This window comes from Neophocaena asiaeorientalis, unplaced genomic scaffold (genome assembly GCF_003031525.2).
Source record: "Neophocaena asiaeorientalis asiaeorientalis breed wild unplaced genomic scaffold, Neophocaena_asiaeorientalis_V1.1 scaffold605, whole genome shotgun sequence".
NCBI lineage: Eukaryota > Metazoa > Chordata > Mammalia > Artiodactyla > Phocoenidae > Neophocaena > Neophocaena asiaeorientalis.
The window spans coordinates 906,073-932,294 of NW_020172214.1; the positions used below are offsets into that span (position 1 = coordinate 906,073).

Consider the following 26,222-nt stretch of genomic DNA (forward strand, 5'->3'; position numbering starts at 1 on the left):
TATGCTGTCTACAAGAGACCCACTTCAGACTTAGGGACACATACAGACTGAAAGTGAGGGGATGGACAAAGATATTCCAAGCAAATAGAAATCAAAAGAAAGCTGCAGTAGCAATTATCATATCCGATAAAATAGACTTTAAAATAAAGAATGTTACAAGAGAGAAGAAAGGACACTACATAATGTTCAAGGGATCAAACCAAGAAGAAGATATAACAATTATGAATATATATGCACCCAACATAGGAGCACCTCAATACATAAGGCAACTGCTAACATCTATAAAAGAGGAAATCGACAGTAACACAATAATAGTGGGGGACTTTAACACCTCACTTACACCAATGGACAGCTCATCCAAACAGATAACTAATAAGGAAACAGAAGCTTTAAATGACACAGTAGACCAGATAGATTTAATTGATATTTATAGGGCTTTCCATCCAAAAACAGCAGATTACACTTTCTTCTCAAGTGCACATGGAACATTCTCCAGGATAGATCACATCTTGGGTCACAAATCAAGCCTCAGTAAATTTAAGAAAATTGAAATAATACTAAGCATCTTTTCTGACCACAACGCTATGCGATTAGAAATCAATTACAGGGAAAAAAACATAAAAAACACAAACACATGGAGGCTAAACAATACATTAGTAAATAACGAAGAGATCACTGAAGAAATCAAAGAGGAAATCAAAAAGTACCTAGAGACAAATGACAATGAAAACTCGATGATCCGAAACCTATGGGATGCAGCAAAAGCAGTTCTAAGAGGGAAGTGTATAGCTATACAAGCCTACCTCAAGAAACAAGAAAAATCTCAAATAAACAATCTTACCCTACACCTAAAGGAACTAGAGAAAGAAGAACAAACAAAACCCAGAGTCAGCAGAAGGAAAGAAACCATAAAGATCAGAGCAGAAATAAATGAAATAGAAACAAAGAAAACAATAGCAAAGATCAGTAAAACTAATAGTTGGCTCTTTGAGAAGATAAACAGTATTGATAAACCATTAGCCAAACTCATCAAGAAAAAGAGGGAGATGACTCAAACCAATAAAATTAGAAATGAAAAAGGAGAAGTTACAACAAACACCACAGTAATACAAAGCATCCTAAGAGACTGCAAATCTATGCCAATAAAATGGACAACCCGGAAGAAATGGACAAATTCTTAGAAAGGTATAACATTCCAAGACTGAAACAAGAAAAAACAGAATATATGAACAGACCAATCACAAGTAATGAAATTAAAACTGTGATTAAAAATATTCCAACAAACAAAAGTCCAGGACCAGATGGCTTCACAGGTGAATTCTATCAAACATTTAGAGAAGAGCTAACACCCATCCTACTCAAACTCTTCCAAACACTTGCAGAGGAAGGAACACTCCCAAACTCATTCTGTGAGGACACCATCAACCTGATACCAAAACCAGACAAAGATACTACAAAAGAAGAAAGTTACTGATGAATACAGATGTAAAAATCCTCAACAAAATACTAGCAAACAGACTCCAACACCACATTAAAAGGATCATACACCACGATCAAGTGGGATTTATCCCAGGGATGCAAGGATTCTTCAATATATGCAAATCAATCAATGTGATACACCATGTTAACACATTGAAGGATAAAAACCATATGATCATCTCAATAGATGCAGAAAAAGCTTTTGACAAAATTCAACAGCATTTATGATCAATACTCTCCAGAAAGTGAGTATAGAGAGAACCTACCTCAACATAATAAAGGCCATATATGGCAAACCCACAGCAAACATCATTCTCAGTGGTGAAAAACTGAAAGCATTTCCACTAAGATCAGGAACCAGACAAGGATGTCCACTCTCACCACTATTACTCAACATAGTTTTGGAAGTTCTAGCCATGGCAATCAGAGAAGAAAAAGAAATAAAAGGAATACAAATTGGAAAAGAAGAAGTAAGACTGTCACTGTTTGCAGATGACATGATACTATACATACAGAATCCTAAAGATGCCAACAGAAAACTACTAGAGCTAATCAATGAGTTTGGTAAAGTTGAAGGATACAAAATTAATTCACAGAAATCTCTTGCATTCCTATACACTAATGATGAAAAATCTGAAAGAGAAATTAAGGAAACACTCCCATTTTGCCATTGCAACAAAAAGCATAAAATACCCAGGAATAAACCTACCAAGGGAGACAAAAGACCTGTATGCAGAAAGCTATAAGACACTGATGAAAGAAATTAAAGATGATACAAACAGATGGAGAGATATACCATGTTCTTGGATTGGAAGAATCAATATTGTAAAAATGACTATACTACCCAAAGCAATCTACAGATTCAATGCAATCCCTATCAAATTACCAATGGCATTTTTTACAGAACTAGAATAAAAATATCTTAAAATTTGTATGGAGACACAAGAACCCCGAATAGCCAAAGCAGTCTTGGAGGAAAATAATGGAGCTGGAGGAATCAGACTCCCTGACTTCAGACTATACTACAAAGCTACAGTAATCAAGACAATATGGTACTGGCACGAAAACAGAAACACAGATCAATGGAAGAGGATAGAAAGCCCAGAGATAAACGCACGCACCTGTGGTCACCTGTCTACAACAAAGGAGGCAAGGATATACAATGCAGAAAAGACAGTATCTTCATTAAGTGGTGCTGGGAAAACTGGACAGCTACATGTAAAAGAATGAAATTAGAACACTCTCTAACACTATACACAAAAATAAACTCAAAATGGATTAGAGAACTAAATGTAAGACTGGACACTATAAAACTCTTAGAGGAAAACATAGGAAGAACACTCTTTGACATAAATCTCAGCAAGATCTTTTTTGATCCACCTCCTAGAGTCATGGAAATAAAAACAAAAATTAAAAATTGGGATCTAATGACACTTAAACGCTTTTGCAAAGCAAAGGAAACTACAAACAAGACAAAAAAGACAACCCACAGAATGGGAGAAAATATTTGCCAACGAATCAACAGACAAAGGTTAACCTCCAAAATATATAAATAGCTCACGCAGCTCAATATTAAAAGAACAAACAACCCAATCCAAAAATGGGCAGAAGACCTAAATAGACATTTCTCCAAAGAAGACATACAAATGGCCAAGAAGCACATGAAAAACTGCTCAACATCACTAATTATTAGAGAAATCAAAACTACAATGAGGTATCACCTCACACCAGTTAGAATGGGCATCATCAGAAAATCTACAAACAACAAATGCTGGAAAGGGTGTGGAGAAAAGGGAACCCTCTTGCACTGTTGGTGGGAATGTAAATTGATACAGCCACTATGGAGAATAGTATGGAGGTTCCTTAAAAAACTAAAAATAGAATTACCATATGACCCAGCAATCCCACTACAGGACATATACCCAGAGAAAATCATAATTCAAAAAGACACATGCACCCCAACGTTCACTGCAACACTATTTACAATAGCCAGGTCATGGAAGCAACCTAAATGCCCATTGACAGACGAATGGATAAAGAAGATGTGGTACATATATACAATGGAATATTACTCAGCCATAAAAAGGAACGAAATTGGGTCATTTGTAGAGATGTGGATGAATCTAGAGACTGTCATACAGAGTGAAGTAAGTCTGAAAGAGAAAACCAAATATCGTATATTAACACGTATATGTGGAACCTAGAAAAATGGTAGAGATGAACCAATTTCAGGGCAGAAATTGAGACACAGATCTAGAGAACAAACTTATGGACACCAATGGGGGAAAGCAGTGGCAGGGTTGGTGGTGGTGTGATGAATTGGGAGACTGGGATTGACAGGTATATACTAATATGTATAAAATAGATAACTAATAAGAACCTGCTGTATAAAAAAAATTTTTTAAGTTAGTACTATTTAAAATAATATTAAAAATGTGAAATACTGAGGGGTATATCTGGCAATAGACATGCAAGTCTTTATGCTGAAAACTACAAAGCGTCACTCAGAAAACTGATGATGATTTAAATAAATTTTTAAAAAAAGAGATACACTGTGTGTACATATCAGGAAACTCAATAACGTTAAGATGTCAATTCTCCCAAATTTATCTATGGATTTGAAGAATTCCAATTAAACTCTTAGTAGTCTTTTTTAAACAGAAACTGACAAACCAATTAAATATATTTTATGGAAATGCAAAGGAACTAGAATACTGAAAACAACTCTCAAAAAAAAAGAAGAAAGTTGGTGGATTAACACTACCTGACTTCAAGACTCAGTCTAAAAATAGAGTAATCAAAACGGTGTGGTAACAGCATAAAGATAGAAAAATAGATCAACAGAACAGAATAGGGAATTCAGAAAAAGACCCACGTGTATACGGAAAACTGGTTTGACAAAGGTATACAAGCAATTCAGAGAAATGATGGCACTGGAAAATCTGGATGGCCATTAGTCCAATGGAATATTGCTCAAATCAACAGAAAGCAGTAAACCATGGATACACCTAGCAATGTAGCAAATCTCAAAATAATTATGCTGAATGAAAGAAACCAGGAAAAGGAAGATAAACACTGGATGAGTCAATTTCTATGAAACTTTATAAAAATATAAAGTAATCTATGGTGACAGAACACAGATCAATGGTTGCCTGGGGATGGGAGGCATTAAGAAGTCCATGAGGAAAATCTTGGAGGTGATGGATACATTCATTATCTTGTTTGCCGTAATGATTTCACAAGAGGACACATAAATGAAAACTTACCAAGTTGCTCACTTTCAATATGTGCAGTTCACCGTATGTCAATTTTATTTTAATAAAGCTTTTAAGAGGTATTTAAGTATATATATAGTATATAAATTATATAATAGTATATTATATTTTATACAAATTATATAATAATATATAATATTAGAATATGTATAAAATATGTATTATATAATTTTTTTTACAGATTTAGTCTCAGGCTTCAGAGAATTCCAGCAAATAACTGAATTCTTCCTCTCTTATATCTTTTGTAATTTTGATGCCCATAGTGAAACAGAAATTTATTTTATAGAAGGAATTTTTCCTCTTGCTTTTAATCCCTAAGCTCATCCCTTTTGAGATGCCCAGTGCAGCATTCTCTCCTGGAGCTGACTCAGGAAGCGGTACTGAGTGACAGAAGAGCTTCGGAGTGAGGACCTGTGCTAAATTCAGTTCCACCACTCACTCACTCTGTAACCTTGGGCTAGTTACTTAGCCTTGCCTTCTTTATTTATACAATTTAGATAATACTTATACTTTAGATTCATTATGAAGATAAAACAAGATGGTATATGTAAAGAGTCTATAAAAGGATCTCTAGAAATGTTCTATTGTACCTTACGCTTATAAAGTTATCACAATAGAGTGTGCTTTAGAAAATACTGGCATTTACATTACTGTGAAAAAGAACTGCACCATGTGGTATTAGTAAATATATTTTCCAATAATCTCATGGCTAGAAGTGATGATTAACAGCATATTATTAGCATATAACATAAAAAGAAAACCACAAATGTTTCCTCTGCCTCTTGGTGGCCCTGGTCTTCATATTAATATAGGTGTTTTAGTCTAGTATACCTGCCTTATAACCAATGCCATTCCCTGAGGCACTATATAGAGCTAATCTTAACTCTAATCTTATGGCTCAGTGTCAGATGCTATATAGAGTTTATCTACATCACCACAGCAACTGTGTGGGATGGTTGTCGCCACAACCCACGTGGTTGGCCTGGAGTTTTGACATTTCGGTAATTGCCAATGTCACAACCTTTAAAAATCGTAGGCAACTGCCACCCAGGCCATATGGCTACTAAATAAAGAAGCTATTGTCCCCTAAAGCTGTGACGGGCATTGAGGTGACAAGAGAGCTTCTGTCAAAGACATGGTCACTGAGAAAATGATGTGAAGAGCTTGACTATTAAAAGATGATGTGTATTAGCAAGTTATCATTGCACCCTTACAACATGCTGGGGTGGAAACCAGAGGAAGCATATGATCTGGTACTTGACTTCAAGGTATCAATATAAAAGAATAAAGGATGTACTATTAAAACTAGATAACTTATTTATCTCTTCAGCAAATACTTACTAAATGCCTATTATGTGCCCCTCATTATTTTTTTTAGGTGCTGGAGCTATAGCTGTAAACAAAACAGACAAAAATACCTGCCTTAATGGAGCTTACATTCCTGTTAGAGGAAGATAGAGTAAAACAAAATAAGTAAGTTACACTATATTAGATGATGATAATTGCTAAGAGAAAGATAAATTAGGGAAGCAGGATTTAGAACATTAGAGAGAGCACAATTTAAATAGGGTAGTCAGGGACTTCCCTGGTGGTCCAGTGGTAAAGAATCTACCTTCCAATGTGGGCAAGGCAGGTTCGATCCCTGGTCAGGGGACTAAGATCCCACATGCCACGGGGCAACTAAGCCCGCGCACCACAACTACTGAGCTCGCGTGCCTCAACGAGAGAGCCCGCATGCCGTAAATTACAGAGCCCGCGCACCACGACTAGAGAGAGGAAACACACTTACCACAACTAGAGAGAAGCCCACGTGCCACAACGAAGAGACCATGCTGCAGTGAAAGATCCAGAACACCTCAATGAAGGCCCCACGTGCCGCAACTAAGACCTGACGCAGGTAAAAAAAAAAAAAAGAAAAAGAAAATAAATAAATAAATATTTTAAAAATAAATAAATAGGGTAGTCAGGGACAATCTTACTGAGAAAGTGACTTGTATAAATCTCAGGAGGAGATGAGGGAGTAACATATGGGCAACAGGTAGGCACAAGGGAAGATGATTCCGGGAGTAGGAAACCACAGGTACAAAGTCCAGAGAGGGTCATGAGCTGCCATATTTGAGAAAGTAGTTGGAAGGCCAGTATGGCTGGAGCAAAGTAAGTTCGGGAAAAGTAGTAGATGATGGCAGAGGTAACAGAGGGTGAGATCTTGCAGAGTCTTATTGGCATTGCATTGACCGTGGCTTTTACTCTAGTGAAACATGAAACCATTAGAGGATTTGGGCAAAGGAAGGACTTGTACTGGCTTTCTTTTAAGATCACTTTGGCTATCGTGAATAAATCGTAGGCGTGGGCAAAAAAGCAATCAAGGAGACAATTAGAAGGCTATCGTGGGACTTCCCTGGTGGCACAGTCGTTAAGAATCCGCCTGCCAATGCAGGGGACACGGGTTCGATCCCTGGTCTGGGAAGATCCCACATGCCACAGAGCAACTAAGCCCATGCACCACAACTACTGAGCCTGCACTCTAGAGCCCGCAAGCCACAACTACTGAGCCCACGTGCCACAACTACTGAAGCCCGTGCACCTAGAGCCCGTGCTCTGCAACAAGAGAAGTCACCGCGATGAGAAGCCCGCACACCACAAAGAAGAGTAGCCCCCAATCGCCGCAACTAGAGAAAGCCCGCACGCAGCAATGAAGACCCAATGCAGCCAAAAATAAATAAATTAAAAAAGAAAAAAAGAAGAAGGCCATCGCAGTAATAAGATGACAGATGATGCCTTGGATCCACACAGTAGCAGTGGAAGCAGTGGGTATTTTTAATTAGTGAAAGTCAAGGAAAGGGAACCTCCATTTACTGAGTTCTTCTCTATGCCAGGCCCTTGAATTGCAGGGCGATTCAAGTACAGTTCTATCATTTATTCTTCATACAATTCTTTGGGTAGTAGTAGCGTATTTTGTTGAGTAGGAAACTAGAGCTTGGGGAGGTTCACTAGTTTTTCCAAGACAGGTTGCACCACAAGTACTGAATTCAGTCTGACTCCAGAGTCTACACTCTGCTCACTCTGCCACAAGGCCTCTTAGGTTTAAAGCACTGAGGGGAAAGTGTGACTCAATTAGTAAGAGTCATGGTAGTCTACGGCTAGGAGAAATCAGTGCAGATCAGGGTATCCAAGGACAATTGGAAGGGACAGCTTGGATGTGATATGGGTAAGTGGAGAGGAGGGGGTCAAGCCAAAAGAATAGCCTGAGCAAATGAGAAAGCAGTGCTGGAGTAGAAGAGTCCATGATGAAGAGGGCTTCTGCTTGTTTAGGGACAATAATGAGTCATTAGAGGACGCATCTGTTTCCATGGTGACTCCCACTAAGCTGTTGCTTCCAAAATATTTACTGATTAATTCAAGGCTTCATGACTCTCAGAGCAGTTATTAAATATGACCTAAGTGGCACATGATTTCTTTTCAAGAAATAAAGTATTGATCCAAATTCAGGGCATTTATTAAACTCCTATTACAGCTTCTTTATTAAATTATCATTTTTTTGAACATCCATTAAGCAAGATCATGAGCTAGTTCAAGGGTTGTAAGAGAGGATGCAAAGATTAGCTAGTGGTTGATCTCTTCCTTCAGGTATATTATAATTTATCTGGGGATACCTTTAAAATAAGGTTATATATGTTAAGTAGAAGATGATGAAATGGGTCTTAAGAGCTCTAGGCATTAGAGAAGGTAGAGAATGCTTGTGTCTGGGGACATTAGGGCTTAATGATATGGTTAGCATTTGAGTTGAGTCCTGAAGTTTGGTTGGGCTGTGAGAGGGAGAGTTTGAGGCAGAGTATTCCAAGCTTAGAAGACTAGAAGAATTGCAGAATGGAGTTAAGAAAATACAAGGCCTGTTCAGGTGATGGAGGGTATACTTGTTCAACCAGAGTGGAAGTGTCATAATGTCACAACAGATAAGCCTGGAAATGAAAGTGGGGAAAGATTTCTTAAGGATCGCATATGCTAGGCAATGACATGGGGAATTTTCTTCTACATATTAAGTAATTTACGAAAAATTTTGAGGCAGAAAATTATGTAATCAAAAATCACATTTAGAAAGGTTAATCTGACAGTATCATTTGGAGTTTATTGGATGAAATAGAGGTTAGCACTGGATGTGAGCAAGAAATAAACTTTTATTGCATTAAGCTACTGGGAATTTGAGGGTGTAACAGCATCTACTGTCGGATGACAGAAAAGTGGCATAACCTTGGTGATCCTCTGCAGGGTTAAGGCAGGGAGAGGAGTCAAGGGTGACTTCAAGATTTCAGTTATAGGTTATTGAGAAATTTTGTTAACAGGGAAAATAGAAAAGCGGGACAGAGTGGGTAAAGAAGATGAGTTTCACGCAAAATATTTCAAGTTTGAAGTTACACAGGTAGAAATATGTAAAGACAAATAAGAGAAGTGGAACTGGTACCTTAGTGACGTGCAGTGCTAATGAAGAACCCCTGGAGCAAAATTACTAAGTCAGTAGAAGACTAGAAGCCTGGATGAAAGCACGAAGAACTCAAAGCTAGAAGCCAATGACAACTGTCCTTAATATCTATGTTTCAGACAGTAACTACAGGAAGAGCAGGGACCATGAGAGACCTAAAAAAGTTTCACAAAGAAATGTGAGGTAAATTTATATATTGATGAATATGACAAATGTGCTTAAAATGTTTCTTGAGTGGTGGATTTACATAAATGGAAAGTTAAGACATCACAGTACGGGGGGCAAGCTTTGGCATTTGACAGGCTAGATTTATATCCTGGCTCTGCCACTTAATAGCTTTGCTACACAAGTTGCTGAAACTCTCCTTCCTCACTTTCTTCAGATGTAAGTTTGGGGTGATATTAAATGCCTACTTGATAGAGGCCTTATGAGAAGAACATCGACTAGTACCTAGGAAGCACTTAACAGTGTCTTAGTCAGTTCAGGCTACCATAACAAAATAGAATAGACTGGGATATTTAAGCCCAACCAAGATCAGGGTGCCAGTATGGTTGGGTTGTGGTGAGGACCTCTTCCTGGCTTGCAGACAGCCACCTCCTCACATGGCAGAGAGAAGGAGAGCAAGCTCTCTGGTATCTCTTCTTATAAGGACTCTAATCCCATGATGAGGGCCCCACCCTCGCATCTCATAGGCCCCATCCCAAATACGCCCCACAGGCCCTATCCTAAATATCAATACACTGGCAGCTAGGACTTCAACATGTGAATTTTGAGGAGACACAATTCAGTCCATAGCACGTAGTCTCCAGCATTCAGTAAAATTCAATAAACCATATCATTATGAGCATTTTTCTTCTGCACAATATTTTTCTCTAGCAATTTCGTAGAGCTAAGAATCTCAACACTTCAGAATAAATAAAAGAATGTGATTCTAAAAAAGAATGCAGCCAAAATTCACACTGTATGAAAAATGCAACTCAAACAATTCTAAGTCACAAACCTCTACAGGGCACAGTAGAGAGAAACACAAGAGGTTTGTGCATTTATAAACCATGTGCAAACTCTTGCTTCCACAAATGTTAAAATGTTTTCCACATTCTGCTTGAATTGGCATATGTTATATCTGGGAAATTCTAGCAAAATATAAAAACAATATCCAAGGGTGCTTTATGGTTAGGACATTTTAACTAACATATAGTAAATTGCTTCAAAGGCGGGGGGAATGTTTTTTAAACCCTGGATAACTAGCTGTAATTGGACACCATGTGCGAGATTTGGACAACAAAATTGGTGTTTGAACTGACCATCTCAGAAGCACATGGCAAATTTTCTTTCCTAGGAGTTCCCTTGATGCCTGAAATTTTCAGTTTCCAATTGCACTTTCTCTGTTGTTATTTTTCCTTCCTTCCATGTCTCTCAGTTTCTTTGGATAAGGTAAAGAAGTAGGCATGGACCAGGGTTTCCTTTTATGCTCTAAGGCAGTATTTAATTAAACCTCAATTAGTGATGAGAGAGAAGAAAATTCATCTGGTGATTCTTTCTCTAAACTGAATTAGCTGGTTCAAATGGTCACAGGTAACTGGAGAACGTTCTCCATTGTGAAATCAGCTTCCACAGTGCAAGGCATCTGCTATCCTGGTGAGGAATTGTGAATTAAATTTGATGTCTGCATTCTCTTTGTCAAATAATTCAGCTCTGGAAATCTTGTGGTCCATGATTCTACTTCAATATAAAATTAAATAATTTGCCTCTGTTGGACTGTAGGCACCCATATAAACCCATAGAATACTGGATAAAGTTAAACCAGTAATTATCATAAAAATTAACAGTAGAATTGGAATTCAAATAATTATTAAGTAGCTGCCCAGCTGATAACAGGTTGCTTTTCCAAACAAGAATTTGACTCATGTCAGGATCTGGGTTGTAATCACTGGAAACCAATGTTAGCTTGGCTCTCTTAAGTAAAATAAGTAAATATAATTATAAATAAATACTATTACTTGGAAGAATATTGTGGCCTCCCAGGATCTACTGGTAGCTGGAGGACTAAGTTTGGAAACTTGGACCAGCTCCCAAGGGCCATGAAACAAGAAGCTCAGCTTTTAGCAATTTGGCCAGAGTAAAACTGCAGTTGGACCCACTCCGCTCACTTCATTGTAAATAAATACTGGCCATCCTTTGATTTGCTTCACTTTCTCCAGATTCCTGGGAAGGAGCTTCCAATTCACTGAGCCTGGGTCGTATTCCTATTACCTGGCAACCAGGGCACGGAGAATGCAAGAGGATAAGGCTACTTCAATTTCCCTAATGAAAGGAATATACAGCCTTCTAGAATCTAAGTACAATGAGGTACTAAGTACAATGAGTACATCAATATTAGGAAGGGATTTGGATTCTAGGCAGCCAAATAGTGAAGATTACTATAGCTTAATTCAATAACAGGAAATGATGTAAGTGGTCTCATTACCATCATCATTATCATAATTAGCATTTAATAAGCAGTTATTTGCTTATTAAATTTGCTAGGTTCTATCTCATTTTATGCTCCCAACAATCTTATGAGACAGCTTAGTGTCCTTTTATTGAAAATGGAAGAAAAAATACTTAGTGAGATTAAATCACTTGCCCAAGATTACACACCTAGTAAGTAGCAAAGCAGTCTCAAACTTTAGGCTGTGTAACTCCAAATAAGCGAAACCATGTGCACACACATGGAATTGACTTCCCTGCTGCCACTAGGCAATTTTATAGATCATTAAATACACGAAGTGCTTAACAAATACTTGCTGAAACCTCGGCTAGAACAACTCTGATATATAGCTGGTGCTCAGTAAACACCTGTTGAATGAATAAAGGAATGTATTTTACATGTTTACTAAAAGACCAGGTGTCAAGAGACAGGTGTCCCCTCCCTTCCATAGTTCCCCGCCAGCATGCAGCTCTGAGCCTTGTGCTGACTTGGCGATCCCATGAACCAAAGGGACTGAAGTCCAGGTTATAATGAAATCAAGGCATATTCATAATGGTAAGGTAAACTGTATTTAAGCAATTGCTTATCTTTATTACTTCTAATACATGATAATATTTTAGAAAATGGCTTTTTTAGATAAGAGATTGTATACAGTTGAAATGTCTTTGTGAATCCTTTAATGTTTTAACTCCATGGTTTTCCACTCTGCTTTAAAAAAAAAATGGATCAATCCTGGAGACTAAGCGGAGAAGAATATTTCAGACACTGTGCAGAGACATCGATGGATGGGCCACAGTTAACATATCCAAGGACAGGTCCCACCTTGACCTCCAGCAATAATTAGACTTAAGAAGCAGGATTTCTTTTCAAAGGACAATAAAGTCTCAGTCCTGAATTCCTTCACTGGAGATAGTTATCAGGCCAGAATGAGCCAGCTCAGAGATTTCTTTGGAGAACTGGTATAACTTGTTCTCAGATCTGTAGATTATAAAATAATAACACTAACTTATTAGAATTGTAAAGCAGTTCAAGGTTTCCTCTTGCTCTTTCGTTCACTTGCTCTCTCTTGATCCTCAGATATTATTATTGTTGTTGTTATTTTACAGATAAGCAAACTGAGGCTCAAAGAGATTTCCTGGCTTGCCCAGGCAAGGACATATAACTGACAAACAAAGAGCTAAAATTTGAATCTATGTTCTTTTAATTATATTGTGCTGCGTTCTGTAAATGCAAAACAAACCCATGGGACGTGGGTTTAGAGTCTAGAAGATAAGAAAGTTAATACTTCAAAGAATGGTTTCTTATATTATACCCCCCCATGATTCTCTATGTCAATACAGTGCTAAAGTGTTTGAAAAATGTTCAATCCAGATACTGGCAGTGCTTTACAATCTGATGTGTTTTCAATCTATTAGTCCTTAGAAAAATTGTCTCATGTCTGCGAACCTCAGTTTCCTTAAAAAAAAAAAAAAAAAAAGAGAGACTAGTTCACTAATGTTAACATATCCAAGTAGTAGCTACTTACAGAGCTTTTGTAATGGCTAAATTAGAACAGTAATTTCTCAATAAATATTGCCCATTACTACTAATCAGAATCTTTTACCTATAACTTCTCGTTTATTTGCTCAAGTGCTATCCTCAGAAGTTAGTAAGGATGATTACTCTCATTTTCAAGGGAAGGAAACTGACATTTACAAAAGTAACCTTGTTGTGTTTACAAAAATGGGAGATGCTGGTGCAGAAAGGTCAGTCTGTAGAGCCAGATCAAACTGAGTTTGAAATCCTGCTTTACTCAGTTTTAGCTTTCTGTTACTGGGCATTTTATTTTAACTCTCTGAGCCCAAATTTTCTCATCTAAACAAAGGCAGAAATTAATGCTTAGTTTTTATGTTTGCTGTGAGGGTTAAATAAGGTAATGAATGTCAAGCCCATAGCATCTAGCATGTGTGGGATACCTTCTTCTCCCATCTCTTCTCCTCTAATGACTGCCTTTGAATAATTCAAAATAAAATGGTTTATAGAAAATAATCATTGTCATGGTCAAAAGTGATATTATTGTGATTCTAAAGTAACATCTACAATAAAGAAGCTAGTACAAGTGGCACGGTAACTAGCACAGTCTGAAGAAGGTGCTTCATAAACACCTTTTGATAAAAATGATCCAATGTCTCATTTTATACAAATCCTTCTACCCTAATCAAGTCTCTTGTATTAGACATGATAATTAATCTTCCATGTGTACAACTTGCAAACTCTGCATCTTGTAGCTGAATTATTTGCAGGTTTATACACTGCAATGTAATTCTTTTTTTCAACTTTCTACTTCACTTCAATTATAGTGCTTACTGTATGAGATAGGGTTTTCATTTAGCATGCTTGTTATTTTTAATTAGAAGTAAAAGTTTTAATGGAACTTAAATTTTTAGCATCACTTATTTTCAGAAGCATAAACTCTGGAACATTTTGTGAATAAAACATACAGTAATTCTCAAATTTTCAAAGGTACGGAGTGCTAATTTTACAAATATCTTAGACTAATCTAGTGACTTCTTGTATTAAATTGTACTAGGTATACAGCAACGGCAATAGTTTCCTATGTAGTACCGTTATGGAGTCTTGACTTCTACATGTATTGTCTCTAATTGTCACAACTCTACAAGAAGGTATTGTTTTCTTTATTTTCCAAATGAGGAAGCCCTGGAAAAAGAATTATCAAATTCTACCTGAGAAACTCTAGCAAGGCTTCACAGTAAAGTGACCATTAAACCATGTTTTAAAATATGATAGGAAGCTCATCATATAGATATGGGAAAGCCAAGTCTCCAGGAAATACTATGAAACACGATTAAAATGAAAAAGAATAGTGGTGAAGAGGGACCAATGGGTAGAGCCAAATAAGAAAGGTCTGGCCTAGGAGTTTGGTCTTAGTATAGTAAGGAGAGTGGAATGCTATGGCTTTTTGCTACATACTCTTTTTTAATAATATCATTACCACCAGCCTTCATATCCCTGTGGCATTCTTCCTTCATTTACATACCATATGGAAGTTCCTCAAAATACTGTAATGTGAATGAAAGAGATATGCTATCTGAAATAACATATCCATCAGAGGGCTGCCAACCGGCTGTTCATGGTGAATCATTTAAATTTAAAATTTGGTGTTCTGCACATGGAAGTGTACAATCTCTGTTGAGTTTCTGTAACTCCCTGAAGACACGTCTTCTTTCTGCAGATGCTGCCTTCATTTGCATTTCAATATGAGCATTTAGGGGTCAACTGCCTGTATTTCAGGCGCAGTTTCAATTGGAGTAGCTACGGATATTACAAACTGGTGTCTCTCTAGGCTTATGGCTACAGCTCTGGGTTCCCAGTGTTGCCATGCTTCCTAACCCAGAAGAGCCCACATACAGTGTTGGGGAAAAGGCTGAGTGATTTATGTGATGTCATCAGTTTCTTTAATCCTTTTGTAGGCTGTTTCTTCCAGCTTGACATCACTAGTCTCTGTCCAAGCCCTACGTCACCTAACCAGTTTTTTATTTTACTAATCTTAACCTATGCTCCCAAGAAGCTACCTGCAACGGCATCTTCATTATAACATTCATTTCTCTGTCTGGCTCACTATACAGTAAGTCTATTCGTATTCATCCATAATTCATATGACCCACCAATATATTAGTGACAATATTGACCACTGTTCTGGGTGCTGGAAATACAATATATGCAAGATCAACGTGGGCCCAATCTGCATGAAGCTGATGGTCTATTCTGAACTAATCCCTGAATCTCATGATATGTTTAGAGGCTTTTGCAGAAAAGAGGTGCTTAGCAAATGTTAAATGAAGGAATGGGTTGCTCACTCGATGCCACTGTGTTAGCAACTGTGGAGGATACAGTATAAACAAGACAGTTTTAGTCTTCAGGATGCTTTTACTCTGTGGTGGGCACAGACAAGCACATAGATAATTCTAATGCATGGCAGAAAGCATTACGTGTCAGAGGTATAAGCACATTTCTGCATAAGCCATGTAATGGCAGAAGATTAATTCTGGCTTGGGGGATGCTCTGCCCTTCTGTCACAGCAGGAAACAAATTATTGTCTTATCCACTGAGCATAAATGGAATCCATCTGCCAGATGCATGAGGAATGAGTAGATTTGAAAAATAAATGAGTGGGGAGAATTTGTTTCACTGCAGTTTTTTTCATTGCCATGTTACAATATGTTATCCAATGGACCCTTGTAGATTTATAATCTCCTTCCCTTGAATCTCTTCCCTTACATCCTCCTTCCCTTTACTATCTTTCCCCTACTGGTGGGTAGAAAGGAAGTAATGAAGACAATCCCAAAGTATTTCAGTATCTAGTATAAGGGCTAACACAGAGAACTAACTCGGGATTTTTTTTTTTTTAATAAATTGTTGCTGCTTTCATTGCTCTATGGTCATAAGTTCATTTGCTGAAAACAATGTTAAATCATGGTTTCCTTTGCCTCCCATATGAAAACAGCACCAGTCCAAGAGTTTGGACACAAAGGGTCTGGGGCCGGCTGCCACTAACCAAACGTACAACTTCAGGGAAGTACTTTTCCCTCTCTTGGCCTTATTTTCCTCCATTGAGTTTACTGGACCAGATTATGAGGTCCCAATCTCCAATGAGTACAGAGCCAAAGAAATGATGTAAAAGACAGAAGTAGGTCAGCATTTGCCATGCGAGAGTCTCAAGCCACTACCGTGATATCTTCTGATCTTTCCAAGAGAGCCTAAAAAGCTAGATTTTTATGTGAAATTTCCATAAAATGGCACTCAGGCCAAACAAAACATAACTAAAGGCCAAATTCAGCCCAAGAGATTGCTTTCTGCAGCTTCTAGAACTAGATGCTTTCTAAAGTCCCTTGTATCTCAGACATTCTCTCATTCTGCATTAAGACAGTCTGATTTCCCTTTGTTTAACAGCTACTTCAAAGTTCCGGCTCCCCAGATGAATTAAAGAACATGTTTTGAGTGCTGTAAAATTAAATTGTAATCACATATTGAAGGATTCCAGTTTCTGCTTATCCCTTTGGAGCCCTCTGATTTGATTAAACAATAGTAAAATTAGGATTGAATGTTAAGTGTTCTAAATCAGGGAATCCAGTTTTGAGGAAAGAAACAAAGAGGGAACAGCCATCCTTCCCTGCTTCCATTTCCTCTCTCCAGGCTGCTGTGGGGCAGATCCAGCCTCAGAGCAGCTGGCAAGTTTGGCCTGGCACAAATCCTCATGCCTACAGTGGGCCTGGCCTTTAGTAGATGCTAAAAAATAATCCTTGAACACAGTAAATAACTGCTAAATGAAGTCTAGTTCTTTTGTGCATTAACCTGCCAAAGAATTAACATGTCCTCTCTTTCCTACCACTTAGTAGCTGAGAAAAGAGGGCTGGATAAAATGATCCATTTCAATATGTGCACTCAGGACTTCAAAACTTGCCTAATAAGGTGAAACTCCTTGGGCCCATCACAAACTTCTATCGCTGAGTGTTAGAAGTTTATAGGCTTAGTGTTTCTGAGGATAGAGATACCATATTACTCATGTTGGTATTACCAACATCCAGCAGAATGTCTGACATACAGTAAGGACTCAATAAATGTCTGTTTAATCAGTAACTTAATTCATCTCTGAATGAGTCAACAAATAAATTACCTAATGAGCCAGAATTTCTCTCTAGGGCCTAAGCAGCAAGAACAAAGGAACTGAATATAATTCTGAGTTCTATTAAGACAGCTAAAGAAAGGCTGTGTCAACCAAAGGAGAGCAGACAGATTGGAAATGTAGACAGAAGATCGGTAAAAGGCGGTGGAACTCTTACAGCACCCCCAAGTAATCAAAGACAGTCCCTTTACTCCAGGTGTCCTCTTATGATTCTAGATATTTCAAATATAATGTTACCTTATAGAGAACATTGATCCTTAAAAAACGGGAAATCAGCCTGGTTCGCTTTAGGCTACAAGTTCATACCTGCTTTCTGTGGGCTGTGGTTCCATTGTCAGTGCAGTTCTCAAAGCCACTGCGGTTCTATCAGAGTTTACTGCACGTGTGCCCCCCACTGAGTGGTAAGTCCTGGACTTAGGCAGTGTTCTATCCTGTAGTTTACTTCTCAAAACTCTGGTGTGCTAAGTAGGGTCAAATCCATGGCTTCACAACTCACTGGGGAGCCCAGGAGTTCATACTCAATTTTGTGTGATCGTTTTCTTGAGCTCCCCCCTCTCCATGGTCTCCCTGACACTTTTCAGCTCCTAGCCTCTCCCATCCCCTTCTTGGTCCCCTGGGCAAAAATCTAGGCTTTAGTTTCTACCTCTGCCTCACACATCCTATTCCCCAACTAGACTGCCATGGGAGCCAAGTGTGGGGAGGCTAGAAAGAGGAAAAAAGCAATAGGGAGTTTCCCCATACTTTTGGGACAGTTCCTTTGGTCATAGACAAGGGTTTCCACCCTGAATTATATAGGTGCTTGCACAGCCACCATGGTCTTTGCCACACCATCTCTGCAGGGCTGCCCGGGGGCTTGCATAAGAAAATGAACAAATAAAAAACAAAAATGGAATTTCCCTCACTCTCTCTGACTTGTAGGGTGCCCCTTTCCAGTCTTCAGACCAGAAAGGAGAGCATCTCATAGAGCTCTTTCTGTCTGGTGCACAGTTCCAAGTTTTGGGCTGCCTTCGAGTCTAGGCCTGGAGACTCTGGCGGAAAAGATCCAAGAATCTCATGCATGGCTCGGTGGTGTTTTCAATTCTGGTTTCCTTCCCCAGTCCACTTGGTACCACTTTTCAGAATCCTCAGAAAGCTGCTCCAATCATTCCACTTGGGGTTTTCAACTGCATTCCGTGGGAGAAACATGGTGGAGAGTGCTTACTTCATCTTGATTAGACCAGAATTTTTCACATGAAGTTTGATTAGAGGGTGGAAGCATAGAGGATTGCTTAATGGGATTGTATGGACCACCTGGCAGATTCTGTTGTAAACTGGCATTGCTGTTTAGTTTTATTTAGTGCCATTCTACAAAGCAATGATTGCTCTAATAAACTGATTTGACAATCTGAGACCAGACCTGGTATTTGGTGACACCCTTTGAGACATCCTGTCATGCATCAGGCCTCATTCATATCCTTAGTATATATTAATAGTGCCAATTATGTGTCAGATGCTGTGGAAGGCACAAGGGCTACCTCTGTGAATGGCACAGAAGCTTTGTCCTCAGGGAGCCCACAGTATACTAGAAATCAGCCATGGGTCGCCATCAGTGCTACAAGAGGACAAAGCAGAGCCTTAAGTCTAGATTAGGGACAGATGTGTAAACAGGCAATTTCTTTATAGGGTGCTTAGTATATGATAAACATCAGCACCAGTGCTATAGGAGAACAGAGCAAAACCTTAATTCTGAACTGGAGGAGGGTCATGAACGACTTCTGAGTGGAGGTGAGTCCTAGACACACACAAATTAATAAGTAGAAAATCTAAAAGAAAGTATGTTCCAGATGTATGGCGGGAAATGCACAGATGCCCAGATACAGGAGAGAAGAGTTTATTACGTGGCTGCCAGAAGTTCCAAATAGCTGGTGCATAGAGTATGATGGATCAGAACAGAGGGGCAAATAGAGGGCAAGATAGGAAAAGGTCTTGAAGGTCAGGACAAGGTATTTAGGATATAATTTGGTTATCAATTGAATGGTTTTAATAGAAGACTAACAAAATCAGTATTGTGCTTAAGAAAGACCACTCACTGTATATCTACCCTGGAAATACAAAGATTTGAGCAGGGCAAGATTGGAGGCAGTCAGATCTGTTAGGAGACTGTTGGAGTAACCCAAGCAAGAAATTGTAAGACATTCTGAAACCAGTAAAAATATATCCATACAAGGGAACACTATACAGCCAGTAAAATTAGTCTAGCATCTCTACATATTTTGAAAGAGTGATCAGGAGCTCAAAAAGAAGTCTGATATCTGCGACACATCCAGTCAGTCAGCGGGTCATGTCAGTTCTATTTTCCAAGCATGTCCTGAATCTGAACACTTCTCACCGTCTCGACTGCTGTCACCCTAATCTAAGCCACCAATATCTCTTGCCTGGTCAATTGCTTTGGACGCTGACTGATCTCCCCGTTTAACATGTCAAACAGCACTTCTGATTCCACACCCACACCAACTGATTTCTCACACTCAATGTCATTCTAATCCATCTAGTTGCTTAAAAATGAAAACTTGAACTAATCCTTGATTCTTCTTTTTCCTTAACACCTCACATCCAATCCACTAACATATCCTATTCTCCCTGCTTTCTATATGTAATTAGACTCTTACCCTGGACTAAGCCACCATCAGCTCTTAGCATCCTATTTCATTATTCCCTAGGTTTTCCCACTCTCACTCTATTTTCCATCTTCAATGTAAAATTTTTTAAATGAAAACATGATCTTTCTCTCATAAAGACACTCCAAAGCCCTATATCATACAGCCCTGTCTAGTTGTCTTACCTCGCATCCTGCTTCTGTTCCCCTTCCTCACTGTTTCACCCTTTCTTTTATTCCTCAAAGAACACAGCAGTTAATGTCTCTGCTTGGCAACATACTTCTTCCAGATCTTTATATTTTGAACCGAAAGAAACAAACCAGATCATTAGTAACAGAACTTGGGTCAGGGACCAAGTAACACAGATCAATTTATTTAATCAAATGCTTAATAAGTATAAACTCATTTAATCTTTGTATAAATCTATTAGTAAGTTACTATTATTAAACCCATTTTTTCAGGCACAGAGAGGCTAACGACCTTGGCCAAAGTCACACAGCTGGTAAGTAGCAGAGCTGTGACTCTAACCTGCTGCCTTGTTCCAGAATCTGTACTCTTATCCTCTTTGCTCTGCTGCTCTTAGTAGTTGACGTGCACCCTCTAACACAAAGTAAGACAGCATCTTGCAGATTCACCCCCTTCAGATGTGTGATTTAGGGAGGGGGTGGAGACAGACAGAGATCTAAGTCTAAAGAGATAGGAGGCACAAGAATTCCCTAAGCAGCCAGTATCTCCCCCATAGCTACAAATATCGAGTCTATTGCATAAATTGCTTTCAAATGTGGGTACCAGACCCCGCATCCACAAAAAGATAAGCTTGTCAGTTACTGACAGTCATCTTGATTTCCTTAGTTTCTTCATCTTTAGTGGAAATAGCTCCTAGCTCATTGAGTTTTATGATATTTAAGTGTTTTGTAAAGTATTTATTTTGTTAGCACACATTTTAACAGAGCTCTCTTAGCTACCTGAAGCTCACAGCCCATCCATGAGCTGCTTCTTCTAATGGAGGAGAAAGACTGAAAAGTAGATGAAATGGTGTAAGCAGAATTCAAACTTGAATTTCACTGAATTGACCCCTGTTGCATCCTGAATGCTCAAACAGATTAAGATACCTTTCTTTAAAAACACATGCAAAAATACTGAATCACTAAGCTGCACACCTGAAACTAACATAATATTGTAAATTAACTATACTTCATAAAAATAGATAGATGATAGATAGACAGATAGATAGATGAAATCATTGAAGGGGGAAAAAACCACCTGCATCAAAATGACTTAAGGAGAAATTACAAAGGTTAAACTTCCATCACTTTTCTTCTGGCAGATTTTTTTCTTTTTTTTTTTTGTTTTTGAATTTGCAATCATTTGGAATGTTTGGGTGACAAGGGAAAATAGTCACCAGGAACTTCCTCAAGACCCTAATGCTGCCCAAAGAGGCCAATTGTTCCCAGATGCCCAAACAACACCAAAGGACTCGGCAGCTTGTGCACAAACGCGTGTGTCATTTGGTTTTCAAGCTCTTGCTCTCGGTCAGCTTCTGGGCCCAGGTCTTAAGCAGAGCTAGTGGGCATTATTTAAGGAAACAAAAACACAGCACTTTCCAGGAAAGATCTAATCTTGTTACTGGTTTGTTTTCCCTAACTTTATGTCTTAATCAGAGTATTTTTTAAACGTGATACAGTAATATTGTTCAGGGAGTGCATATTTCTAGTGAAAAGCAATATAGTCGCAAAAAGGACACTGATCTTGGTGTTAGAAATTCTTGTCTACTTCTGATTTTTATTATCTCTGTGACCTTGGAAAACATACTTGACCTGTCTACAACTCCACTTCTTTATCTCTACAGTGTGGATAGAGTATTGATGCACATAACTGATATATGCAGAAGTTATTTTTTAAAGTGTCATACAAATGCAAATTTTCATACTTGCCCCCATCCAATTCAACAAGCAGTACAGTAACCCGAGCACTGTGATTTGATTTACAAATGAATAAGGCTCAATTGGCCTTTGTGCCAAGTGCTGTCTGTTGTCCACAAGGCATAAAGAAAAATCAGGAAGGGAGCCTGAAAGATGATGGCCAGAGAGCTCTCCTGGGCATCACATGAGGAGAGACCTTTGGCTTGCTTTCATTCTCCAAAGTCTTAACCACAAAACACAGTGGCTAAAGGTTATTATGATTTACATTTTGGTTCAGTTACTATTTATGAAGCATCTACCTTGTGCCAGGCTCTGTGCAAGGTATGGATGGCTTTTCTATAACATTTCATTCTCACATCCCCTTTGCAAGATAAAGGTCACCATTTAAAGGTGATTAAACTGGAATTTTAGAGATTTAAGTAACTTGTCCAAGTCACAAAGCTAGGAAGACATCAAGCAGGAATTTAAACCTAGATCTCTCTCTTCTGCTCATTAGAGGAAAAACAAAAGAGTGAGAATCAAACTACCTACTATCTTTTAATAGCCACGAAAGCACCTACTGCTGAACCTTGATAGTTGGTTGGGAGGCTGAGTTGCAGTACCTGGCTTAGGCTCAAGGTCAAACCGCTAAGCATGGCCTCAAAGGCTACTGCTGCCCAGTGAGTTTTCTGGAAATAGAATCAGTCAGGTAGAGTAACTCTGCCTCCATTTAGCGAGTTCCATGGAGGAAGGTAGAGATGGACTGACTTGGGAACTGGATGTTTCAAATTCTCCTTCCCCTAAGTATGCCCACATTTCTATAATAGAGTGTGTAGGGTACCTGACAGAGGTACAGGCATACCTATGAGATACTGCAAATTCGGTTCCAGACAAACACAATAAAGCAAATACTGCAATAAAGCAAGTCACACAAACTTTTAGGTTTCCCAGTGCATATAACAGTTATGTTTATACACAATACTGTAGTCTATTAATTGTACAATAGCATTATGTCTTAAAAAAGGTGTACATAACCATAATTTTAAAATTCTGTATTGCTAAAACATGGTAACCATCATCTGATCTTTCAGTGAGTCACAAGTAGTAGCAGCAAAGAACACTGATCACAGATTACCATACCAAATATAATAATAATGAAAATAGTGTGAAATTAGGATTACCAGATGTGACAGAGACATGAAGTGAGCGAATGCTATTGGGAAACTGGTGTCTATAGACTTGCTCAACACAGGGTTGTGAAAGACTTACAATGTGTGAAAAACACGATATTCACAAAGAGCAATAAAACAACGTATGCTTGTATAGAGAAAGTGATAGAGAGTTTGGAAGAGAAAGCTTAATTTTAGTATCTGCAACCATGGTGGACTTCATGAAGGAAGTGCTCCTGGGGCCCTGAAACATGGATAGGATTAGTGTTAGTAGGGTTAGGGAGGAAAAGAAAACAGAAGGGATAGTCTAAATTAGAGGGGACAGTTCTTTAATTCATTCAACGAATATTTGTTGAGGACCTACTATGTGCCAGGCATTGTTCTAGGAACTGTTCTAGGAACTGGTAAGGAAAAAATGTCGGGAAAGGAAATAGGGAGTGCGTTGGGGGAGTGGAATGGAGATGAGATTTAGAGAGGATATCAGAGAAATCTCATAGAGAGGATGATATTAGAGGAAAGACCTGAATTGGGGAGGGAATAGCTCTACACATCTCTGAGGCAGATATTCCAGGTAGAAGGAACAGCAAGTACAAGGGCCCAGAGGCAGGAGCATGCCTGGAATGCTTGAGGATCAGGGAGGGGGTCGGTGTAGCTAGAGAGGAATTATTTGTTTATTTATTTATTTAACGATCCATTTTTATTAAAATACAGCTGAATACAATATTATGTTAGTTTCAGGTGTACTACCTAGTGATTCAACCTTTATGTACATCAGGAAATGATCACCACAATAAGTTTAGTAACATCTATCCCTATACAAAGTTATTACAATATTACTGGCCATATCCCTTATACTGTATATTATATCCTCGTGGCTTATTTATCTTATATAACTGGAGGTCTGTACCTCTTAATCCCCTCTACCTATTTTGCCCAATGCCCCCACCTCTACCCTTCCCTCTGGCAACCACCCATTTGTTCTCTGTATGTATTTTGTTTTGTTTTGTTCATTTGTTTGTTTGTTTTTAGATTCTACATATAAATGAGATCATATGGCATTTGTCTTTCTAACTTATTTCACTTAGCATGATACCCTCTACATCCGTCCATGTTGTCGCAAATAGTAAGATTTCTTTTTTTTATGATTCAGTAATATTCCACTGTGTATATATACCACATCTTCTTTATCCATTTATCTATTGATGGACATTTAGGCTGCCTCCATGTCTTGGCTATTATAAATAATGCTGTAATGAACACTGGGGTGCATATATCTTTTCAAGTTAGTGTTTTTGTTTTCTTTGGGTAAGTACCCAGAAGTGAAATTACTGAATGTATGATAGTTCTATTTTTACTTTTTTGAAGACCCTCCATACTGTTTTCCACAGTGACTGCACCAATTTACAAGCCTGCCAACAACGCACAAGAGTTCCCTTTTCTCTACATCCTTGCCACCACTTGTTATATGATACTAGCCATTCTGACAGGTGTGAGGTGGTATCTCGTGGTTTTGATTTGCATCTCCCTGATGATTAGTGATGTTGATTATTTTTTCATGTGTCTGTTGACACTCTATCTGTATTCTTTGGGAAAATGTCCATTGAGGTCCTCCACTGACTTTTAAATTTCACTGTTTGTTTTCTTGATGTTAAGTTGTATCAGTTCTTTATATATTTTGGATAGTAACCACTCATCAGATATATTGCTTGAAAGTATCTTCTCCCATTCATTTTTTCATTTTGTTACTGTTTTCCTTTTCTGTGCAAAAGCTTTTTAGTTTGATGTAGTCCCATTTATTTATTTTTGCTTTTGTTTCCCTTGCCTGAGGTGACAGATCCAATAAACATTGCTAAGACTGATGTCAAAGAGCATACTGCCTATGTTTTCTTCTAGGGGTTTTATATTTTCAGGTCTTACATTTAAGTCTTTAATCCATTTTGAGTTTATGTTTGCATATTGTATATGAAAGTGATCCAGTTTCAATTTTTTGCAAGTAGCTGCCCAGTTTTCTCAACACCACTTATTGAAGAGAGTATCTTTCTCCATTGTATATTCCTGCCTCCTTTGTCATAGATTTTCCATGTAAGTGTAGGTTTATTTCTGAGCTCTCTTTTCTGTTTCATTGATCCATGTGTCTGTTTTTGTGCCAATAGCATACTGTTTTGATTACTGTAGGTTTGTATGATCATTTGAAATCAGAGAGTGTGATACCTCCAGCTTTGTTCTTCTTTCTCAAGATTGCCTTAGCTATTCAGGATCTTTTGTGGTTCCATACAAATTTTAGGATTATTTGTTCTAGTTTTTGTGAAAAATACCATTGGTATTTTGATAGAGATTACATTGAATTTGTAGATTTCCTTCAGTAGTATGGTCATTTTAACAATATTAATTCTTCCAATCCCTGAGGAGGGTATATCTTTCCTTTGGTTTGTGTCATCTTCAGTTTCTTTCATCAATGTCTTATAGTTTTCTGAGTACAAATCTTTTATCACTTTGGTTAGATTTCTTCCTAATATTTTATTCTTTATGATGTGATTTTAAATGGGCTTGTTTTCTTAATTTCTTTTTCTGATAATTTGTTGCTAATATATACAAATGCAACAGATTTCTGAATACTAATTTTGTATCCTACAACTTTAATAATTCATTGAATACTTCTAATAGATTTTTTTTTTTGGTGGAGTCTTTGGGGTTTTCTATGTATAGTATTATGTCATCTGCAAACAGTGAAAGTTTTACTTTTCCCTTTCCAGTTTGGATTCCTTTTATTTCTTTTTCTTATCTGATTGCTGTGGCTAGGATTTGCAACTTGATATTGAATTAAAGTGGCAAGAGTGGGCATCCTTGTCCTTTTCCTGATCTTAGAAGAAATGCTTTCAGCTTTTCACTGTTGAGTATGATGTTGGCTATGGGTTTGTCATATGTGGCCTTTATTATGTTGAGATACATTCTCTCTACACCACTTTGTGGAGGGTTTAATGGACGTTGTCTTTTGTCAAAAGCTTTTTCTGCATCTATGGAGACAATCATATCACTTTTATTCTTCAATTTGTTAATGTGGTGTAGCACATTCATCGCTTTGTGAATACGGAACCATCTTTGCATCTGTAGGATAAACCCCACTGGATCATG

General features: G+C 38.1%; 1 protein-coding gene and 1 long non-coding RNA gene across 2 annotated transcripts in view; one reads left to right on the forward strand and one right to left on the reverse strand.

The window, feature by feature from the left end:
- The window catches only part of GRM5 (glutamate metabotropic receptor 5), a 510,413-nt gene that overhangs the window by 387,785 nt on the left and 96,406 nt on the right, over positions 1 to 26,222 (forward strand).
- LOC112410938 (uncharacterized) overlaps positions 1 to 26,222 on the reverse strand; it is a 139,185-nt gene that overhangs the window by 24,258 nt on the left and 88,705 nt on the right. The window contains exon 2 of the long non-coding RNA XR_003005536.1: positions 6,544 to 6,642. This is a non-coding gene — a long non-coding RNA (uncharacterized LOC112410938). The remainder of the gene's footprint in view (positions 1 to 6,543; positions 6,643 to 26,222) is intronic.